Source organism: Scylla paramamosain, chromosome 4 (genome assembly GCF_035594125.1).
Source record: "Scylla paramamosain isolate STU-SP2022 chromosome 4, ASM3559412v1, whole genome shotgun sequence".
NCBI classification, from domain to species: Eukaryota; Metazoa; Arthropoda; class Malacostraca; order Decapoda; family Portunidae; genus Scylla; species Scylla paramamosain.
In genome coordinates, this window is record NC_087154.1 from 36,685,538 (window position 1) to 36,690,908 (window position 5,371).

Consider the following 5,371-nt stretch of genomic DNA (forward strand, 5'->3'; position numbering starts at 1 on the left):
CTTACATTAATAGGATGCAGATACAATACACTTTTTGTGAGTGCAAGAAGGAAAAGAGGAAGATTTTAAAGAACGCTTATGGATGCAAGGAAAGAAGACAAACAATGAGTGTGACAATGAAGGCACAGAAGATCAAGAGCGTTGGAAAAAGCTGATTCACTGTGGGGACCTCTGATGGAACAGCTGAAAAAAAGATGCATTACAATATTTCCAGGTTTTCATGGCCCTCCTAAAACGACGTACTGGCAGAGACGGTAGCGGAGTCAGAGTACAGCAAGGAGGAACCGTACTGAGTGACTCTGAGGGAACAAAGACACGTATATCTTAACTCAAAGGGATGCACTAACGTTTTTACTTCACATTTCTCTCTCTCTCTCTCTCTCTCTCTCTCTCTCTCTCTCTCTCTCTCTCTCTCTCTCTCTCTCTCTCTGTCTCTCTCTCTACTACATTCTTTAACGTATATCCACTGCATGACAGACGCCTCCCTAAGAACACACGGTAAGGGAGTGGCCGGCCTTCCTTACTGCCGCTGCTTCTGTGCCGCCGCCTCTGTCCTTGCCAGTCGCACACCATTATGAGGACACTGACAAAACGCCTCCATCCATCACACACCAGATGCTTACAATACACATTCTTAACTATTATGATTACAAACTCTCCTACGACTATTTTTTTTCTCGCTCCGGTATCATTATCTTAGTTTGTATGCTTGATGAAGAGGTTACGATGCCCCGCCCTTCCCTGCTTCCCTTCGACTTGTTTGTCTTCACTCTGCCCTTGTCGTCTTGGCGTTGAAAGTGGTTGTACGGCAAATAATGCGGGAAAATATGAAAGTTCTCGAGTCCAGGAAGAGTTGCTGCCCGTGAGAAGCTTTAGGCCGGCGCTTACTGGGGAGTTGGTATGAATTAAATGAGTTAGGAAAAATATGTTAAATGTTTTCGATGCGGGGAGATCGAGAAGAAGAAGAAGAAGAAGAAGAAGAAGAGAGAGAGAGAGAGAGAGAGAGAGAGAGAGAGAGAGAGAGAGAGAGAGAGAGAGAGAGAGAGAGAGAGAGAGAGAGAAAGAGAGAGAGAGAGAGACTTCACATGCACTTCTACAGAAAAAAATAACAAAGACCCCACCCCTCCCAAAAAAGGAATATTAATAACAACAACAACAACAACAACAACAACAACAACAACAACAACGCAGTGTTATATTAATTCAAACGATGCCAAAGAAACTCAAGAATATTTCTCACCCCCCAAAAAAAGTCACACACCTACACACACACACACACACACACACACACACACACACACACACACACACACACACACACATATACACACACAAGCACCCAAGTTACACGGCCCAGCAGAAGCCAAGGAGAGCGTGTGACAAATATTAATGATCAATCCTCTCCACCACAATGCTCCGTTTCTGGAAGCCTTCCCGAAAAAAAGGAAAGACCCAAAACACTTTACGGCTCACAAAATATTAGACTATTTTCCCAACCTCGACTTTCTGACCGCAGGAAAAAAGAAGAAGTAAAAAGAAAGAAAATCATGAGGCTTGAAGCGTTGAGGTGTGTGTGTGTGTGTGTGTGTGTGTGTGTGTGTGTGTGTGTGTGTGTGTGTGTGTGTGTGTGTGTGTAAGCACTGAAAGGAACAAGCTGGTGGTAGTTAATGGGAGAGATGTATGTTGTGTGGTGGTGAGTGTGATGAGTGTGAGAGGAGAGAGGTGGTGCAACAGGGACTGCCACGTGTAAGCCTGGTCGCTTCTTGCAGCTTCTCTTATTTCTTATGTTATGTTGGTTTGTGTGGTGATGGGCGGGAGGCGGACATGGCCTGTGGTGAGGATGTGGTGGTGAGGGTGGATGGTGCGGGTGTGGTGGTGAGGGTGGGTGGTGAGTGCATGTGTGGCTGCGAGACAAGATAAGAAACAGGAAACATACATTTGATTCAGACAGTCATTTCCCTCTAAAGATGATATTTTATTTATCTATAATTCCACAGTTCAGATTCCAGTACCAGCCCGGCTAGCTCAGTCGGTAGAGCACGAGACTCTTAATCTCGGGGTCGTGGGTTCGAGCCCCACGTTGGGCGAGGTTGTATCGCTAGCTTTTTATCTTGTTAAACAGAAAATCATATGATGTAATGAACTATAATGCAAAGTAATTATGATATCGTGTCTGCTCACCTGGCACACTTGACGTGAGAGAAGACTCTAAAATTCGGGGTTGTGCGTTCGAGCCCCGCGTCGGCCGCCCCATTTTAGTGGCGCTTGGCTTTGATCCAGACCCGAGCCCCCGCCGCCCCCTCCCAGCGCCCCGTGTCAGGCTCCCACAGCGCCTCCCACTCACTACACTCGCATGGCAGCGAGTAACATTTTGAAATTTTAGAGTGAAGTAGTAATGTTCAAATATTAAGCTAAATCCCCAAGCCTGAGCCGAACAGGATATTCAATACTTGTAAAAACGTAACCTGTGATTAGACAAAGTCCACATTCACCTGCACGCCAGCAAGCAAACAGCAAGAGATGGACGGGAAATAATGCTATAAATTTACATCCATTTAGATAAGATGAAGTGCAGCGTGCATCCTAATTGAGCTCCAGGAAGTCAATGCAAGGGTGAAGGCAGGCGCTCCGGGAAAAGTCACTAGAGGCTGGCCGGAGGAAGAAGTTCGTCACGCGGGAACCCTATCATTCCACCACTCGCGGCCAACGCGACCAGCAGCCACTTGTTCTTCGCTAATTTAAGAAGAATCCTTCGCTGCGGTAGCAAAATACACACGCACAACAGCGGCGGGAAGTGCACGCAAGGTGGCTAGTGGTCTGGTTTGCCGTGCACTGTGAGAAATGTAAGATTCATTATTAAGACGCTTCGGTGCGAGAAATGAACTTGCTTGGAAATTAGAGTAAGCGGTGTGGTGCAGCGGGATTTGGTGATGGCGAAGGCTGCCTCAGAAAGCTGTGCTGGTGATAGTCTGTGTCATTCTTTCGCCTAGACGCTCCTCTCCTCACCGACAATGCTCCCCCACGTCTTCTTTCCATTTGGATCATCCTGATTTGCAGTCGATCGCTCTCCTGCGCCCTCAGCTCCTCCACCCTTCCTTTGTATCTTCCTACGCTCGTCCTCCTTCATATCCTTTTCCTCTTTACTTCCTCCTCCCATGTGGTATTGCGTCTCATCCCTGACGTCTTCATCCTCCTAGCTTACAAATCCCAGGTATCACTACTCCTTCTCCCAATCTTCTCCCTTTCTACCCCTCACCAGGTCCCTCTCCCCTCCTCCCACGTCCCTTCGCTTCTACCCTCCGCCCTTTTCATCTCTGCCTCTTCCCACGCCCCTGTTCTTCTCCCCTCCACGCCCTAACTATACCTCCTCTTCCTCCTCCTCCTAGCTCCTCCTCCAATGCGACTCATTTTTATAAGGTTATCGCATCAGAAAGTGTGTACTTTTTAGATATAAATTCACAGTTGATCCACTACGTAAGTTACTGCTAGTGTGTGTGTGTGTGTGTGTGTGTGTGTGTGTGTGTGTGTGTGTGTGTGTGTGTGTAGGTTCTCCGTTCCTTCAGTACGTGTCTATCTATCTATCTATTCCATCTCTCTTTCACCTTCTCCTCCTCCTCCTCCTCCAATCACAGCCTCTCCCACCCGCTGTTCAAGACTAACATTCCATAAAACTCATGTTATCCTTGTTCGGTTCTGCCTCATCATCCGTTCACTCCGATTCCTGGCATGTGACTCCTTCCTTCCCTCCTCACCACTCTCTCCCCCTGCTCTTCCCTTCCTCCCGCCTGGTACTCCTCTCCCACACACTCTCCCACCTCTCCCTTCCTCACCTCGCCCCCTGGCTACACTGACAACATCCTAAATCACTCTCATCATCGCCACCAGTTTATTTATCACAACTCACCGTGTCCGTTTTTGTCCCTTTGTCCGATTCCGTCAAGTGGAAGTAAATAATGAAGTCGTTACCATCCCGAGTCGGTCCGCGCCATTGTTACCGCTAGATTTATGAAGTCCCGCGCACAAATACTCAGTTATTAGCTGCCTATTAGGGTGCATTTCAGTTGAGTTGTCGTGAATTAGCCGGAATGTTTGCTGTATTACTAGATGGTACCGGAGCAGAACACCAACGCCACACTCTGCTGCCTCCAGTCCTCCTCCTCCTCCTCTTCTTCTCCCTCCTTCCTCATGCAGCTGGTCAAAGGAGGGAGGTAGGGAAGGTAAAGGAGTAGTAGGAGGAGGACGTAACTTCGCTCCATCACACTGAGGTCTTCCTTCTTCCCTCCTTCGTATGAATCCCAGCCATCGACCGCCAGGCTGCCGGTAATGGCCTGGACGGCAGCACTCGAGGAGGGAACACGCGAACTTAATAAAATAAAACGACTTATAGAGAGTGAGAAACGCGTGGGTCTTGCCTCTCACCCGCGCCCGACACTCTCTATGACGACTTCATTACGTCACATTGTTGGCCGAGTGACGCGCCTGACAGTCACCCACCCTCCGGGGACACTCCTGGTCCACTGTGAGGGAGAACAGAGGGAGAGAGGAAGGGGAAGAGAAGACAAGGAAAAGGGGGAGACTTGGAAGGAAAGGGAAAGGCAGAAAGGGGCTTCTGTCCGATGCGAGGGAGTGGAGAGAGGGGAAATGAAGGAAGGGGAGCAGTAGATAAATAAAAGGGAAAGAGGAGAAAGAGGAGACACGGAAAAAAGGAAGGGGGAGTAAGGAGGGACTTACATTTCATGAGGAGGGAAGGAAAAAAGAAGGGGGAAAGAAACAAGGAAAGCGGATGGAGAGGGGAGAAAGAGAAGAAGGAAAAAAAAAGAGGAAAGGGAGACAAGAAAAAGGAGGAAAGGGAAGGGATTTACATTCTGTCAGAAGAAGAAGAGACAGGGGGAGGAAACGAAGAAGACGAGGAAAAAGGAGAAAGACCAGGGGAAGAAGAAAAGGTAGTGGAGAAAGAGTAACTTCTATCCTATTTCCAGTGAGTCTGTGCTGGCGAAGCGACGCTCTGTCACTGCGAGAAAGATAGCACGTCTTTATTCAGTGATGTACAGGCGAACTCCTCACCGGCGGCGCTGCGGAGTTATATGGACGTGAAGAATTTTTACTACATTTGGTCGGATGAAAAGGGCACCACTGAAGGAACGCAGATAACGTGAACAGAGGAGCGAGCGCGAGACGAGGAACCCGGAGATCTGAGGCTTGTAAAGATGTGTGTGTGTGTGTGCGTGTGTGTGTGTGTGTGTGTGTGTGTGTGTGTGTGTGTGTGTGTGTGGTGTGTGTGTGTGTGTGTGTGTGTGTGTGTGTGTGTGTGTGTATGTTCTGCCAGGCGTGTAAGGAGCTCGTAAAAATTTTCATAAAAAAGATATATGAA

At 48.2% G+C, this 5,371-nt stretch overlaps 1 non-coding gene across 1 annotated transcript; it reads left to right on the forward strand.

Moving 5' to 3' along the window:
* The first annotated feature begins 2,014 nt into the window (after window positions 1–2,014).
* Trnak-cuu (transfer RNA lysine (anticodon CUU)) lies at window positions 2,015–2,087 on the forward strand. Its single transcript has one exon. It is a non-coding gene; the product is annotated as a tRNA-Lys (tRNA).
* The last annotated feature ends 3,284 nt before the right edge of the window (window positions 2,088–5,371 follow it).